Source organism: Bos indicus x Bos taurus, chromosome 8, assembly GCF_003369695.1.
Source record: "Bos indicus x Bos taurus breed Angus x Brahman F1 hybrid chromosome 8, Bos_hybrid_MaternalHap_v2.0, whole genome shotgun sequence".
In the NCBI taxonomy this organism is placed as follows: Eukaryota; Metazoa; Chordata; class Mammalia; order Artiodactyla; family Bovidae; genus Bos; species Bos indicus x Bos taurus.
The window spans coordinates 12,475,771-12,494,710 of record NC_040083.1 but is presented as its reverse complement, the minus strand read 5'-3'; the positions used below and the strand labels follow the sequence as shown (position 1 = coordinate 12,494,710).

General features: G+C 38.2%; 1 pseudogene; it reads right to left on the bottom strand.

Moving 5' to 3' along the window:
- Positions 1 to 1,315: 1,315 nt before the first annotated feature.
- LOC113897920 overlaps positions 1,316 to 18,940 on the bottom strand; it is a 172,870-nt pseudogene continuing 155,245 nt past the window's right edge.

Sequence of the window (18,940 nt, the reverse complement as noted above, 5' to 3'; positions counted from 1 at the left end):
GATGGTTTTCCTGTCTCTTATGTTATATATTATTATATGCAAATAAATTATTATTATATGCAAATGTATTATTATATGCAAATAAATTTAGATTCATCTATTCCCTAAGTCATATATAATTTTTATAAGTGTATTATAGTTCAGGAAAATCAAGACAGTAAAGAAAAATATGTTGATTTATAGTATGTGTGATTATGTATGGAAAGCATACATTCACTATAAATTATACTGTGCTAATTTTAATAGATGTATATATTTTACACTCAGAGTAACCATAAATCAAGAAATGGTCATAATATGGGTATTCCATAAGGAAATATACATTTCTAATATCATTTTAATGGTGTTTTTAAATACAATTCATTGTAAACATAAAGTTAATAGAATTTCATATCATTTTAATATACCACATAAATGCATGATTATTTCTTTAACCAGATCTAGATGCATTTTATTCTTCTACAAGACAAAAAAGTCTGGTTAAAACAAAATTTTATAATATAAAGCCAAATAAAATTTATACAGTGTTGATATTTAAATCTTTATTAATTACATTAAATGTGGATAACCCCTTCTACTGTACCCAGAAAACTCTGTGAAGATAATAGTGCGCTGAGTCCATGCTAGGTCCTATCTTTCACCCACTATCTCCTCTCCTAATTATTAGACTCTGTTCACCCCATACTGCTTTTGACCTATCTTGTACAGATCTGTCTGCCCATTTGTTCACTTTCATGATTAACTGACCTCAACCTCACCACCCTCCTTTTTTGTTTTCCTCTCTTTCTTTGCTTTGGGTCAGAGTACATCTCTGAGTTTACAATAAAATTAACTTTTTATCCTTAAAGAGCAGAGACTTAAGTTGTGTCTAGGTGTCTGTCTGTGTAAGTGGGATACTTTAAGATGCATAACATGGATGCGTAATAAAAATGACAGAAGAACAAAAAGAAGATTTTAAATATCTATCTAAAAAAGAAAAGCATCCTCTTGACAAATGCTATCGTGGACCTTCCATCTACAGTGTAACTTTTATCCCCAAGGTATCACTCTTTGGGAGGCAAAGTCCAAGATGGTGGCATAGGAAGAATCTGAAGACACCTCCTCCCATGGACACACCCAATACACAGATACATACAGATCATTTCCCTTTGAAAAATATCTGAAAAATAGATGAGCAGAAAAATATCTGCTCTCCACAACAAAGAATAAAAGAACCACATCAAAATGGGTAAGAGAGAGAGACAAGGTCATGCAAAATACCCACTTCCAGTGCAGCAACACACTATGGAGAAGGATCTCAGAAAGTGATTCTCCCTCAAGGAGTGAGGTACTGCTGCCCCACAATAGGCATCCTAACCCTTGGGATCGGCACCGAAGAGAAGAGCCCACAAAGCATCTGGTTTAGAAAACCAGCAGGGCTGACATCAGAGTCCCAAAGTGCTATAGAAAACTGAGATTCCTCTCTTAACGGACTTGCATTCAGTCTCACTAATCCTGAGATAAAGACAAAAAAAAAAAAAAAGAGCACCAGTTTGAAAAGTGCCTAGACTGTGCATGATGGTGATTCATTGGCTACTCTAACAGCTTCAGTTGGAGAGGCAGAGCACAGCTGAAACACTACCTGGAGACAGAGCCAATGACCTGGCAGTCACGAGATTTTTGCACTCTCCACCTAGTCTGCTACCACAGGGGCAAGTTTTGAGGCTTCGCTCACCTGCCACCGAGCTAAGACAGCTGCAGGCAAGTGGCTGCACCTCTAGCCTGTCGTCCTTCTGAAGCTGCAGAAGGACGACCACCTTCTGCCACCTCCCAGCTGGGGCTGGAGAGTACAAGTTGTAGGGCACAGGACAGACAAACAAGGTGCAGACAGACATGTATAAACAGGTATAGACAGACAAGACCCTCTCATGTTGCAAAGCTCAAGACAGAGCAAGCCGTTCCCTACCCTCATCCAGCTACCTAGCTAAAGCCAGTGGGAATGCACAACCCACACAGGAACAATTCTTGGCCAGCCAGGGGCACTGGCATTCCAGACTTCCATGGGACTGTAACCATCAGAAAGATAACTCTTTCTTGCCCATCTTCTGAGTACCACCACGACATACACAGCCAGACCAGGTTTCTTTATCTTAACGGCTTTTTCATTTATTATTTATTTTTCTTTCTTTCTGTATTGAAGTATATAGTTGATTTAAAATATAGGGCTAATTTTAATCCAACAACCCCACACCTGGGCATATATCTGGATAAAACTACAATTCACAATAGCCAAAACATGGAAACAACCTAAAGGTCGATTAACAGATGAAAGGATAAAGAAGATGTGGTATGAATGTGTGTGTGTGTGTGTGTGTGTGTACAATGGACTACTGCTTAACCATAAAAGAATGACATAATGCCATTTGCAGCAATATAGATAAAACTAGAGATGACCATATACTAAGAGAAGTAAGCCAGAAAGAGAAAGACAAATATAGTATGATATCACTTATATTGGAATCTAAAATATCACACGCACAGCCTTCTTTCTATGAAAAAGATCAATATACTTAGCCTGGAACATTAACTTGAAGGACAGGTTTTAGGTTTGTACCCATTTAGAAGCTAAGGAGGCACTCCCAGTGAACTGGTAAGCAGGGAGACAGCATCCTTACATACCTCACTACTGCTCAATGAAACTTTCAAGAAAGGAACTCATACATTTCATCTAGATCCCCAACTTTTACAACTGTCACCCAGATCTCCTCGACTCAAGGTCCACAATGGTGGACCTACACTGCTACAAATATTTCATACTTTAAAAGCTGCTGTTGGAGGGTTTGCTATCTAATCAACCTGAAAATAAGTGTTAAATAAGACCCCTCCTCTTGGAATACTGACAGTTCCAGCACACCCTCCACAATGGGGGTATATCAAGAATAAATCAGGAAGTTTATACAATGATAAAAGTTTTAGAGACAACCAAGAGTTAGAGCAGGGCTGAACAAGGAGGATCAGGAGCTACACAAGGCCACTCCTTCAAAAGTGAGGGAGGTGTTTGCTTTGCTTAATACACAGAAACTGGAGATTTTAACAAAATGAGGAAACATAGAAATATATTTCAAACAAAAAAATTTAAAACCTCAAAAAAACAGCTTAGTGATATAAAGACAAGTACTCTCTCTGATAAAGTATTCAAAGTAATGATAATAAAGATGCTCATGAAACACAGGAGAAGAATGGATGAACACCGAGGTCATCAACAAAGAGAAAATTACAAAGCTGAAGAATACAGTGACCAAAAAATACACTTAAGGGGTTCAACAGCAGACTGGATCAAGCAGAAGGACAGATCAGCAAGCAATATGCAAATAAATGAAACTGCATCATCATCTTACACTGTATAAAGTAATTAACTCAAAATGGATTTAAGACCTGAACACAGGTGGTAAGCTCCTTCTCATCACACTTAGTAATTTTGGGGGGGGGGGGCGGCGTCTAACTCTGAAGGCAAAGGAAACAACACCAAAAACAAACATCTGGGACTGTATCAAACTAAAAAGCTTATTCTCAATGAAGGAAACAATCAACAAAATGAAAAGGCAACCTATGGAATGGGAGAAGATATTTGCAAATTATATGTATATGATAAGGAAGCAGTATTAAAAGTATATAAAGCACTCATACAACTCATAAACAACAACAAAAACCAATCTGGTGGACATGGGAAGAGGATCTAAATAGACATTTTCCAAAGAAGACACATAGATGGCCAGAAAGCACATGAAAAGATGCTCAACGTCACTAATCATCAAGGAAATGCAAATCTAAACCACAGCGAGATATCATCCCAAACCTATCAAATTGGCTATTATCAAAAAGATAAAAAATAACCAGTGTTGGCTGGAGAAGGAAATAGCAACCCACTCCAGTATTCTTACCTGGAGACTTCCATGGACAAAGGAGCCTGGCAGGCTACAGTCCGTGGGGTCGCAAAGAGTCAGAAACGACTGAGTAACGATCACTCACTCACTCACTCAACCAGTGTTGGTAAATGTAGAGAAAAGAGAACCTTTATGCACTGTTGGTAGTAACGCACACTACTACAGGGACTGTGGCAAACAGTATGAAGGTCCCTCAAAAAATTAAAAATAGGGCTAGCGTCTCCTTCAGAAATTCTATACCTCTGAGTATTTATCTGAAGAAAATGAAAAGACTAATTTGAAATGGTATCTGTAACCCCTTCAGTAACTATAGCATTACTTATAATAGCCAAGATGTGAAAACAACCCAAGTGCCCATCAACAGCTGTATCGATAAAGAAGAGGTAGAACACACACAGACACAGAAATATTACTCAGCCATAAGAAAAGGATTTACCTTGCCATTTGCAACAACATGGACAGACCTTGAAAAGATTATGGCGAGTGAACTAAATCAGACAGAGTAAGACAAAAACTGCCTGTCACTTATATACGGATTCTAAACAAACAAAGCAAAGTACAACTCAGATTCCCAGATGCAGAGTAGACTGGTGGTTGCAAGAGGAGAGGCGAGGTGGTGAGGAGTACATGGGTTAAAGGGATTAAGAAAAACAAACTTCCAGTTATAAAATAAATAACCCATTGCGGATGTGTAATAATATATACAGCATGGCACACATAGCTGATAATATTGTAACTAGATAATACTGGCAACTACACCTATTGTGGTGATGATTTCGTGATGCGTACAAATGTCGAATCACTATGTTCTACACCAGAATCTAATATAATAAAATAGCTAAGTATATTTCAATTATACATCAATTAAAAAAAAAAAAAAAAGAGTATCACTCCTCTCGTAACTCTCCCAACTTTCCTTATTGTCTGTAAGGACAGATGTCTATTCAAATATCCCAGTTTAAAGCAATCTCAATAAAAATGTTTCTTCATCCCCAACACTTCTGCACACCTAAAGAGGAATGTTCAACAGCTCAATCTGTTGGGAAGTCAACTGTATACATTTTATCCTGAAAACAAAGGTACGAAGCCCTCAGCAAACCAAAAGCTCATGAAGACAACAGTACAGGAAAAATCCCACAGGACATTTTAGACTCAAGACTTCCCCCAAACTCCCTTGTTGTTTAGTTGTTCAGTCATGTCTGATTCTTTATGATCCCATGGACTGTAGCCAACCTGTTTGCTCTGTCCATGGGATTTTTCAATGCAAGAGTAATGAAGTGGGTTGCCATTTCCTTCTCCAGGGGATCTTCCTTATCCAGGGATCAAACCCACATCTCCTGCAAGTCTCCTGCACTGCAAGTGGGTTCTTTTTTTTTTTTTTATACCACTGAGCCACCGGGGAAGCCCCCAAAATTCCTAAGTGTGTTATTTCCCATGTCATCGCAATATAAAGGCCAAGACACGTTTGGCGCTACCCACCCCCCAGTCTGGTTTTTTGGTTTGCTTGCTTGTTTCATGAATCACTCAGGTTTTATGGCCTCTGAATTTGTTCACATGTTCCCTCTTACCATTTCTCTGTTTTACTTTTCCATTACACTGATCTCTTTTTCCTCTCTCTTTTATACTTACTGCTCATAAACCTGCTTCCATTTTGCTAACAGAGACCATTCTTTCATCCAGGAAAGAGCTACCCGCAGTCAGTACAGCAGCCCCCTTCCTGGCAGCACCCATACCCCGTGATAGAGCCGAGTGGTTCACCGCACACAGGGAGGCGAGCCAGATATTCTGGGATGAATCCTCTAGCCTGCCGCAAACTGTTTTATTTGGCAAATTACTTAATCTCTATGTGTCTCAGCTTCTTCATATTTTAAAAGGAGGTGATAATAGTATCTACCTCACAGTATTGCTGTGAGCATTAAATAAATTATACATGTACACATTTGGAACAGTTCCTGGCATATGACAATATCCATTGCTATCATTCTTACCACTGAGAAGGAATACACACCAGAAAACAAACACTCTCTCTCTAGGATCTCCTGTGTCTATGAAACAAAACAAACAAGACAACAACCAAGTTTCACAACACCCATGAAACTAAATGTCCAGAACTAAATAGGAAAAAGCCAACTGGTCAATTTGAAAGCATCTGTTGAAGGATGCCATAGGGAAAAATTGAAAATTTAAAATTCCAGGACATGTCATCCATTACACATGAATAACTGTCTTCGAACATCAGTTTTGCCACTCATTTTTCCTAAATGTCCAAGTATTTGATGCATAGGTTTTGAATTGTGAAATAATTTGTACTGTCTCCAAATCATCTCTTCAAATACTGAATCTCCAACTTCCTTAAGGAGAAGGTTTGAAAAATATTTGCTTCACCTATGGTGTAATTATAGCTCTTACCTATGTAAACAAGTTACTTTTGTGATTTTATTATTACTCATTTTTTATCTGTACAAGTTTAGATTCTATAATGGTAACACATCATGGGCAAACCAAAATGAATATTTCAAGCAATCTAAAACTGAAAAATAACATTTTTTTTTCTGAATCTGGCTGTGTTTATTGGCAAAGGAAAATTACAACAAAATGCTTTGGCAAGATTTTATAAATCCATGCTGCTAGAATATGTCACACTTGAGAAAAAAAGCAGCATGCAGGAAAAAACCCATGAATTAAATGTTTTTTGTTTTTTGTTTTTCCTAAATAGGTTGGAATGTAAGACATTTTGCCAAATATTTTAATTGTGCCCTGAAATTAAAACACAAATCCAAATTCCAATCCCCATAAGCACTTCTCCGTATTGATATGAACTATGCTGTGTTGCATGTTTCTGAAGTGGCTCAGTGGTAAACAATCTGTTTGCCGATGTAGGAGGCACACTAGATGTGGGTTCGATCCCTGGGTGGGGAAGATCCCTGGAAGAGGAAGTGGCAACCCACTCTAGTACTCTTGCCTGGGAAATCCCATGGACAGAGGAGCCTGGCAGGCTACAGTCCACGCAGTTGCAGAGTCGGAAATGACTGAGCATGCATGGGTGCGTGCATATGGGCGGGCACACACGCATGTACGCACGCGCGCACACACACACGCGCGCACACACACACAGATACTGTACTGCTATTGAAGTTTCGTATTATTCAGGGTATTTAACTTCATATTTTTTGACACAAGAGGACAGCTTGGTTTGAAGCAGAGCAGCATTAAATTGATGACAGTTTGCAATGTGGTAAACGTTTTTTAATTAACTGGTGCTACACTGGATGGAGCAGATACTGAGACCCTTTGCTTTAAGACATATTTCTATAGCTCTGCATCATTAGTCAAGCACACATGTTTTGATACCATCCACACACACGAGCAAAATCTGTGCCCCTGCATCCTCCAATCAGTTCTACATACACTGAATGCCAGGTTCAATGAAAATATTATTCCCAAATTCAAGGTTAATAAAGGAAGTGTAAAGATTGACAGTCATCCAATTAAAGCAGAAATTCCAATGATACATTCACAGTATACAGTATATGTATATAGTTATAATTTCATATGTGAAAATATTATACAAAAATAATTTTATGAATTATTTTTATAATCCTAATTATAATCCTATATCTAATTATAATCCTATAATCTAATTTATAATCCTAAACAAGTACATAAATATACAGAAATAAATATATGTATCTGTAGATAGATCTGACTAGAATGCCTTCACAATTAAATATTGGATAAAAACCACAATATAGTTTGATATTGTACTCAATATAGTCTGCATATTTCAATAGGGGTAATACATGAGTTGGCTTGTCAATGGTCAATATTGAAATCAGATTGATTATATTCTTTGTAGCTGAATTATTTATATTCTTTGTGGAGAAGGTCTATATAGTCAGAAAAAAACAAGATTGGGATCTAACTGTGGCTCAGATCATGAATTCCTTATTGCAAAATTCAGACTCAAACTAAAGAACACAGAAAAACACTAGGGCATTCAGGTATGACCTAAATCAAATCCCTTATGATTACACAATGGAAGGGACAAATAGATTCATGGTATTAGATCTGATAGAGAGCCTGAAGAACCACGGATGGAGGTTCATAACATTGTATGGGAGGCAGTGATCAAAACCTTACGTAAGCCTTAGAGATAGCTGAGAAAAGAAGAGAAGTGAAAGGAAAAGTAGAAAAGGAAAGATATACCCATCTGAATGCAGAGTTGCAGAGAATAGCAAGGTGAGATAAGAAAGCCTTCTTAATTGAACAATGAAAGGAAATAGAGGAAAACAATAGAATGGGAAAGACTAGAGATCTCTTCAAGAAAATTAGAGATACCAAGGGAATATTTCATGCAAATAAAGGCACAATAAAGGACAGAAACAGTATGGACCTGACAGAAGCAGAATATGTTAAGAAAAGGTGGCAAGAATACACAGAGAACTATAGAAAAACGATCCTAATGACCCAGATAATTGCTATGGTGTGATCACTCATCTAGAGTCAGACATGCTGGAGTGTGAAGTCAAGTGGGCTATCACTATGAACAAAGATAGTTGAAGATGGTATTAGATGGAATTTCAGCTGAACTATTTCAGACCCTAAAAGATGATACTGTTAAAGTGCTGCACTTAATATGCCAGTAAATTTGGAAAACTCAGCAGTGACCACAAGACTGGAAAAGGTCCAGTTTCACTCCAATCCAAAGAAAGGCAATGCCAAAGAATGTTCAAACTACCATACAATTGCATTCATTTCGTCTGCTAACAAAATAATGCTCAAAATCCTTCAAGCAAGGCTTCAATAATATATGAATCGAGAACTTCGAGATGTACAAGCTGAATTTAGAAAAGGCAAAGAAACCAGAGATCAAATTGCCAACATCCATGGACACAGAAAAGGCTAGAGAATTCCAGAAAAAAACATCTACTTCTGCTTCATAGATTATGCTAAAGCCTTTTACTGTGTAGATCACATCAAACTGGAAAATTCTTAAAGAGATAGGAATACCAGACTACCTTACCTGCCTCCTGAGAAACCTGTATGCAGGTCAAGATGCAACAGTTAGAATTGGACATGGAGCAATGGACTGCTTCAAAACTGGTAAAGGAGTATATCAAGGCTGTCTACTGCCACCCTGTTCATTTAACATATATGCAGATGAGTATATTTAACTTATAGGAAATAGCAACCCACTCCAGTGTTCTTGCCTGGAGAATCCCAGGGACAGGGGAACCTGGTGGGCTGCCATCTATGGGGTCGCACAGAGTTGGACACGACTGAAGAGACTTAGCAGCAGCAGCAGCATATGAAATGTCAGGATGAATGAAGCATAAGCTGGAATCAAGACTTCAGAGAGAAATATCAGTAACCTCGGATACGCAGATGAAACCATCCTTATGGCAGAAAGTGAAGAGGAACTAAAGTCATCTTGATGAAGGTTAAAGAGGAGAGTGAAAAAGCTGGCTTTAAAACTCAACATTCAAAAAACTAAGATCATGGCATCCAGTCCCATCACTTCATGGTAAATAGATGGGGAGACAATGGAAACAGTGACAGACTTTCTTTTCTTGGGCTCCAAAATCACTGTGGACAGTGACCGCAGCCATGAAATTAAAAGATGCTTCTCAAGAAAAGCAATGACAAACCTAGATAGCATATTAAAAAGCAGAGACATTACTTTGCCTAAAAAGGTTCCTATAGTCAAAGCTATGGTTTTCCAGTAGTCAAGTATGGATGTGAAAGCTGGACCATAAAGAAAGCTAAGTGCTGAAGAATTGCTGCTTTTGAACTGTGGTGTTGGAGAAGACCTTGAGAGTCCCTTGGACTGCAAGGAAATCAAACCAGTCAATCTTAAAAGAAATCAACCCTAAATATTAATTGGCAGGAATGATGCTGAAGCTGAAGCTGCAATACTTTGCCTACCTGCTGCAAAGAGAAGACGCATTGGAAAAAAAAAAAAAAACCTGATGCTGGGAAAGATTGAAGGCAGAAGGAGATGGGAGAGCAAGAGAGGTTTGGATGGCATAATCAACTCAATGGACATGAGTATGAGCAAACTCCGGGAGATGGTGAAGGACAAAGAAGCCTGGCATGCCGCAGTCCATGGGTTGCAAGGGTTGGACACGACTGAGCAAATGAATAACAAAATGATCAATAATTTTAGTAAAGCAGATGACTTAAGAGCCAGCTAAGCCCATGGAACTATTCTTGTCAAACTGTTCTGTATATTCAGAGACATTTCTGTGCACAAAAAGTTCATTTATAAAATTCCTTCAAGTGAATTATTGATATTGAGTGGAAATCATCTCCATGAATTTTCTTTAAATATGAATCAATAATTTCATAAATCCAAGGCTCTCAATTAAATTTGAATAACTGGAAAAAGCATGTATTTTTGACTGGAAAAAGTATCAAGCCTTGGCCTAGTAAGGTTACTCAAGGAAACAATTATATTCAATTATAATTAGTTTTGTTTACTTCTTAGTCATTATCTATATTAAGTTAATCTTAATGCTTTAAAATGTATTAACACACGTAATTCTCCAGACAATCCTGTAAAGAGATCCTATCTCCCATCCTTCAGTTGAAGAAACTGAGGAAGGAAGAGCTTAGGTCATATGGCCAAGACCCAGCTTCCCTGGTGGCTTAGAGGTTAAAGAGTCTGCCTGCAATGCCGGAGATCCAGGTTCAATCCCTGGGTTGGGAAGATCCCCTGGAGAAGGAAATGGCAACCCACTCCAGTATTCTCGTCTAGAGAATCCCATGGACCGAGGAGCCTGGTAGGCTACAGTCCATAGGGTTGCAAAGAGCAGGACACAACTGAGCAACTTCCCTTTCACTTTCAATAGCTATTAATTAGTAGAATGGGGTTTGGACCCAACCAATTTAGGGGTTCCCTCGTGGCCCAGAGGTTAAAGTGTCTGCCTGCAATGTGGGAGACCTGGGTTCAATTCCTGGGTCGGGAAGATCCCCTGGAGAAGGAAATGGCAACCCACTCCAGTATTCTTGCCTGGAGAATCCCATGGATGGAGGAGTCTGGTGGGCTACAGTCCACGGGGTCACAAAGAGTCGGACATGACTGAGCAACTTCACTTTCACTTTCTCTCCACTCCAGTACTCTTGCCTGGAAAATCCCATGGACAGAGGACTTTGGTAGGCTACAGTCCATAGGGCTGCAAAGGGTCAGAGACGACTGAGTGACTTTACTTACTTACTTACTTACTTTTTCTCTATCACTTTGCCTTGTCATTCCTTGTATTGTAGAAGCCCAATCAAGGGTTTTTATAAAATGATTCCCAATTTTCAACAGAGCAGTGTATTTCATAAATACTTATCTAAATTTTAGTTTCTATAATTTATAAAATGAGAATATTATTATTATCAGAAGGATAAAATTTGAAAAAGATGATCTACATGAATAGCTACTTACAAAATCTGTTTATTTTGTTATAAATATTTTTAATAACAAGCAAAGAAGGAAAGGGCACTTCAGAGCTTCTTTTAAGACAAAGAACATGCATACACACAGACACACTCTTTATAGGAACTTTGCTCCTTCGACAATTTATCCCATTTTCTTATTTGAATTTTCTTTTAGCCTTCCCCTGTGACACTCAGTAATATTTTTCAAAATAATCATTGGCTACACAAATTCTGTATAACTACTATTTTTATAACAATCATCATTTTGTATAAAATGCAAGTCTTTAAGATGTGATTAACAACATTGTAAATAAATCTTATTCCACATTTTTACAGATTTCAAAATACATTTCTAGATGCATAATTACTAAAGCAAATTACGTAAAATTGCTTGTGACTCTTGAAATGTATCATAAGATTGCCTCCAAAATAAAATAATGCTTAAATTTATAACTGTATAATTTTTTATCAACACTAAATATACATTTCAATGACTCTTTGCTTAGAAGATAAAAAATATCTGATCAATATTTTAATTTATATTTCTTTCTTTCCAGAAGGTGCACATACTTTTCCACGTTTTTATCTATTTACATTTCATTTTATGTGTTTTTCAGTGCCCTTTTATTCATAATGCCAAGTTGATTTGAAAGTTTAGCTTTTATGCTAAAGATAGCAACTGCTTGGTAGGTTACATTTTCTCGTTGTGGGTTCTTTTCATTTTGCTTGTGAATAAAAATACATTTTTAGAAGGAAATGGCAACTCACTCCAGTATTCTTGCCTGAAGAATCCCATGGACTAGAGGAGTCTGGCAGGTTACAGTCCATGGGGTTGCAAAGAGTCAGACACAACTAAACAACTGATACACAAAAATATTTTACATTTTACCGTGAAAAATGCATCTACTTCACAGAATTGTCAAACTTCACTAAATCATTTAAAGGTAAAAAGCAAAGTACCTCTTTTTCAAATCCACCGATCCTATTTCAGTCCATCCACACACAGATGCTCAGCGTTTCTCTATGTCTTTAACTGCACCCACTTCACCTTGCTCCACTCCCTCCATCCTCCTCTCTTCTCATCTCTCCTCCTGTATCTTCCCTCTCTGAGTTCCCTCCTTCCTTCACTGTGACTCCCTCCCCAACTGCCCTTTCTCCAGCCCTCCCTCTCTCCCCATTCTCTTGGTCTCTCTGAGAACATCTACATGTTTACCAGCACATTTTAATAACAAAACGGGATCACTGGTGATCATACTAGTTAACTATTCTACAACTCACTTTTCCTCCCCCCATTTAGCCATGGGCATTGTTTTGTGACCACACATATAGTACCACCTCATTAATTCTCGAAGGTGAGCAGAATATCATTGAATACATATATCATAAATTTCTTATCCAGTCTCATAATTGTGGACATTTGGATTATTTCTAATGTCTAAGCTTTTATAATCAATGCTAGTAATGAACATAAACATATATCCTTGTGTTTCTGTTATTATTTTGTTTGTGATTCTTAGGTGTAGAAAAGTAAAGCTTTATGTCACAAAGTTTGATAATCTGAAAAAGAATATAGACACAGATATATGAATCACTTAAGTGTACACGTTAAACTAATACAACACTGTAAATCAATTGTATTTCAATAAAAAAGAAGAAAACCTCAGGGAGAAAAGAAGTTTGATTTCACAAATTTTTCTGTTAACAAACAGTACTTAATAGAAATCTTTACATCTTTTATATTTGCTAAATGAAGCATTTATACATTTTGAGGTGCAAAAGTCTTAAATTTATAAAAATTTGTTTTTAACTTAACATTTAACAAAAATAGAACTAAAAAATTTAGATAAAAAAAATCCCTGAATAAGAGGAAAAGGTCAATGCCTATTTGCTTCCATGACATTTTGATAAAAAATAAAATTGATCCCAAATCACAATTCAAATTCAGAATTTAGGGTAGAAACAAGCTACCTATCTGATTTTAGAGTTTTATTTTTAAGAGCTGATTACTTTTAAACCATTTTTTTCATATGGAAGTATTACATGTTCATTTTCAGAAATTTCAAAAAATACCAAAACATATAAAGAAAAAAATTAACTTCACTCATAATCATGACACTCATAAATAATCCTGCTTACACCTGAGTATCTCCTTTCTGATGCTTTCTTTATACATACATATATATGCAAACACACTTCTCACACACAATATATATATACACATACCCAAACATTACACTACACACTTGACCTCTGAACAACATACGAGTTAGGGGCGCTAATCCATCACAGCTGAAAAACCATTCTGGCCCTAGCTATACTCTGCTGCTGCTGCTGCTGCTGCTGCTGCTGCTAAGTCACTTCAGTCATGTCCAACTCTGTGCAACCACATAGACAGCAGCCCACCAGGCTCCCCAGTCCCTGGGATTCTCCAGGCAAGAACATTGGAGTGGGTTGCCATTTCCTCCTCCAATGCATGAAAGTGAAAAGAGAACGTGAAGTCGCTCAGTCATGTCTGACCCAGCTCCTCCATCCATGGGACTTTCCAGGCAAGAGTACTGGAGTGGGGTGCCATTGCCCTATCCTCAATTCCATGTCCTTAGATTTAACTAACCACGGATTGTATAGAACCATAGTATTATAGCATTTGCTAATGGGAAAAAAAAAATCTGTGTATAAATAGACCCTCACAGTTCAAACCCACATTATTCAAGGTCAGTTATACTATATTTACTATATTGCATCATAAGAGTTTTATTCTTATTAATATCCAATGTTATTTTTTTAAATATACTTATAGGTTATGAAGGGCTTCCTTGGTAGCTCAGCTGGTAAAGAATACTCCTGCAATGCAGGAGACCCTGGTTCAATTTCTGGGTGGGGAAAATACCCTGGAAAATGGATAGGCTACCCACTCCAGTATTCACGGGTTTCCCTGGTGGCTCAGAGGGTCAAGAATCCACCTGCAATGTGGGAGACCTGGGTTCAATCGCTGGGTTGGGAAGCCCCACTGGAGGAAGGCATGGCAACCCACTCCAGTATTCTTGCCTGGAGAATCCCCATGGACAGAGGAGCCTGGCGGGCTACAGTCCATGGGGTCACAAAGAGTCGGACACAACTGAGTGACTAAACATAGCACATAGATTATGAAAATATAAAAGGGAAAAGTCATGATATTCTATTGGGTCACTAACAGAAAAAAAGTGTCTATTTAGTCCAAACACAGCATGTTCAAGACATCCTTGTTGCAATGTATATGTTTGCTAACTACATCCAAATCCTAAAAAATGAGAACACTCATTTTCTCAGAATGATGTCCTCAAGCTTAAATATCAGACTTATAGCAGTGACAAGACTAAGGTATTTGAAGGCTTCAGGAAACTGAAAGCAGAGTTAAGTTTTATTAGAACACCATTATCATTACATTGTCAAATTATATTAAACAAATGAAAACCTATGTTAAGTCTGAATGAGAAAATACTGTAAACAATAAAGAGATGTGTTTAAGAAAAAAATATAACCAAAGAATTAATCAGTAATTGTCTCAATATACTTTATTTATAAAGATATACTTGTAAATTTACATGTATAAAGAACTTTTTGTTTCTTCAAAGACTACAGCTAGCAAAGACTTGAAAAATATTAAGATACTTATTCCATAGTATAAAAATTCATCAAAAAATAAAACTGATCTTTGGAATTAAGAGTCCGAGGAAGAGGAAAATTGGAAGAGAACTGAGGATAATGTGAAGTAGCAAGAACTTCAGTATTAATAAAGGAAAGGAGAATAAATCCACAGTAAGAAGTAAAATATGGGTCCCAATTTAAATAAACTATAAAAGACATGATAAGACAATTGAAAAAAAATAAATGAGAGAAATTTGGGAGAGTTATGAAGGTCACACTAGAGTTAAAGTAGAGTAAGCTGAAAACAGGGTTTCCCTGGTGGCTCAGATGTAAAGAATCCACCTGCAATGTGGGAGACTTGGGTACAATCCATGGGTTGGGAAGATTCTCTGGAGAAGGAAATGGCCAACCCACTCCAGTAGTCTTGCCTGGAGAATCCCCATGGACAGAAGAGCCAGGTAGGCTACAGTCCAAGGGGTCAAAAAGGAGTTGGACAAAACTAAGCAACTAAACCTAGTTGTTTAAGCTGGTTCCAGATGTTCAAGCTGGTTTTAGAAAAGACAGAGGAACCAGAGATCAAATTGCCAACATCCACTGGATCATCAAAAAAACAAGACAGTTCTAGAAAAAACATTTATTTCTGCTTTACTGACTATGCCAAACCCTTAGACTGGGTGGATCACAATAAATTGTAGAAAATTCTGAAAGAGATGGGAATACCAGACCACCTGACCTGCCTCTTGAGAAATCTGTATGCAGGTCAGGAAGCAACAGTTAGAACTGGACATGGAACAACAGACTGGTTCCAAATAGGAAAAGGAGTATGTCAAGCTGTATATTGTCATCCTGCTTATTTAACTTAGATGCAGAGTACATCATGGGATGTATTGGGCTGGATGAAGCACAAGCTGGAATCAAGATTGCTGCGAGAATTATCTATAACCTCAGATATACTGATGACACCATCCTTATGGCAGAAAGTGAAGAGGAACTAAAAAGCCTCTTGATGCAAGTGAAAGAGGAGAGTGAAAAAGTTGGATTAAAGCTCAACATTCAGAAAACTAAGAAAACTAAGATCATGGCATCTGGTCCCATCAATTCATGGGAAATAGATGAGGAAACAGTGGAAACAGTGTCAAACTTTATTTTTCTGGGCTCCAAAATCACTGCAGATGGTGACTGCAGCCATGAAATCAAAAGACACTTACTACTTGGAAGGAAAGTTATGACCAACCTAGACAGTATACTAAAAAGCAGAGACATTACTTTGCCAACAAAGGTCTGTCTAGTCAAGGCTATGTTTTTCCAGTGGTCATGTACAGATGGAGAGTTAGACTATAAAGAAAGATGAGCACCGAAGAATTGATGCTTTTGAAGTGTGGTGTTGGAGAAGACTCTTGAGAGTCCCTTGGACTGCAAGGAGATCCAACCAGTTCATCCTAAAGAAGATCAATCCTGGGTATTCATTGGAAGGACTGATGTTGAAGCTGAAATTCCAATACTTAGGCCACCTGATGCAAAGAGCTGACTCATTGGAAAAGACCCTGATCCTGGGAAAGATTGAGGGCAGGAGGAGAAGGGGACAACAGAGGATGAGATGGTTGGATGGCATCACCGACTCAATGGACATGAGTTTGCGTAAACTCCGGAAGTCGGTGATGAATAGGGAGGCCTGGCGTGCTGTGATTCATGGGGTCGCAAAGAGTCAGACATGACTGAGTGACTGAACTGAAGCAACTAAACCCAGCACACACAAGCTGAAACATCAAAGTAAATATCTCTAGAGAAGTAAAATTTCTCAACATTCAAAGGATGAGACTGATAGTTAAATATTCAAGAAAACGACCATATAATTGCTTATAGATTGTTGAATTTAAGCTAAAAGTTGAGAGTCCCAGGGAAATTCAATTACAAGTCTTCAGTATGAAACCTATCAGTTAGTTCAGTTCAGTCACTCAGTCGTGTCCAACTCTTTGCGACCCCATGAATCGCAGCACACCAGGCCTCCCTGTTCATCACTGACTCCCAGAGTTCACCCAGACCCACATCCATCAAGTCAGTGATGCCATCCAGCCATCTCATCCTCCGTTGTCCCCTTCTCCTCCTGCCCCCAATCACTCCCAGCATCAGAGTCTTTTCCAATGAGTCAACTCTTCGCATCAGGTGGCCAATTACTGGAGTTTCAGCTTTAGCATCATTCCTTCCAAAGAAATCCCAGGGCTGATCTTCAGAATGGACTGGTTGGATCTCCTTGCAGTCCAAGGGACTCTGAAGAGTCTTCTCCAACACCACAGCTCAAAAGCATCAATTCTTTGGCACTGAGCCCTCTTCACAGTCCAACTCTCACATCCATACATGACCACAGGAAAAACCATAGCTTTGACTAGATGGACCTTTGTTGGCAAAGTAATGTCTCTGCTTTTGAATATGCTATCAAGGTTGGTCATAACTTTTCTTCCAAGGAGTAAGCATCTTTTAATTTCATGGCTGCAGTCACCATCTGCAGTGATTTTGGAGCCCACAAAAATAAAGTCTGACACTGTTTCCCTATCTATTTGCCATGAAGTGATGGGAACAGATGCCACGATCTTAGTTTTCTGAATGTTGAGCTTTAAGCCAACTTTTTCACTCTCCTCTTTCACTTTCATCAAGAGGCTTTTGAGTTCCTCTTCACTTTCTGCCATAAGGGTGGTGTCATCTGCATATCTGAGGTGATTGACATTTCTCCTGGCATCTTGATTCCAGCTTGTGCTTCTTCCAGCCCAGCATTTCTCATGATATACTCTGCATATAAGCTAAATAAGCAGGGTGACAATATACAGCTTGACATACTCCTTTTCCTATTTGGAACCAGTCTGTTGTTCCATGTCCAGTTCTAACTGTTGCTTCCTGACCTGCATACAAATTTCTCAAGAGGCAGGTCAGGTGGTCTGGTATTCCCATCTCTTTCAGAATTTTCCACAGTTTATTGTGATCCACACAGTAAAAGGCTTTGGCATAGGCCATAAAGCAAGAATAGATGTTTTTCTGGAACTCTCTTGCTTTTTCAATGATCCAGCAGATGTTGGCAATTTGATCTCTGGTTCCTCTGTCTTTTCTAAAACCAGCTTGATTATCTGGAAGTTCATGGTTCACATATTGCTGAAGCCTGGCTTGGAGAATTTTGAGCATTACTTTACTAGCGTGTGAGATGAGTGCAATTGTGCAGTAGTTTAAGCATTCTTTGTCATTGCCTTTCTTTGGGACTGGAATGAAAACTGACCTTTTCCAGTCCCGTGACTACTGCTGAGTTTTCCAAATTTGCTGGCATATTGAGTGCAGCACTTTCACAGCATCATCTTTCAGGACTTGAAAGAGCTCAACTGGAATTCCATCACCTCCATTAGCTTTGTTCGTAGTGATGCTTTCTAAGGCCCACTTGACTTTACAGTCCAGGATATCTGGCTCTAGGTCAGTGATCACACCATCGTGATTATCTGGGTCATGAAGATCTTTTTTTGTACAGTTCTTCTGTGTATTCTTGCCATCTCTTCTTAATATCTTCTGCTTCTGTTAGGTCCATACCATTTCTGTCCTCTATCGAGCCCATCTTTGCATGAAATGTTTCCTTGGAATCTCTAATTTTCTTGAAGAGATCTCCAGTCTTCCCCATTCTGTTGTTTTCCTCTATTTCTTTGCATTGATAGCTGAAGAAGGCTTTCTTATCTCTTCTTTCTATTCTTTGGAACTCTGCATTCAGATGCTTATATCTTTCATTTTCCCCTTTGCTTTTCACTTATCTTCTTTGCACAGCTATTTGTAAGGCCTCCCCAGACAGTCATTTTGCTTTTTTGCATTTCTTTCCATGGGGATGGCCTTGATTCCTATCTCCTGTACAATGTCACGAACCTCATACCATAGTTCATCAGGCACTCTATCTATCAGATCTATGCCCTTAAATCTATTTCTCACTTCCACTGTATAATCAT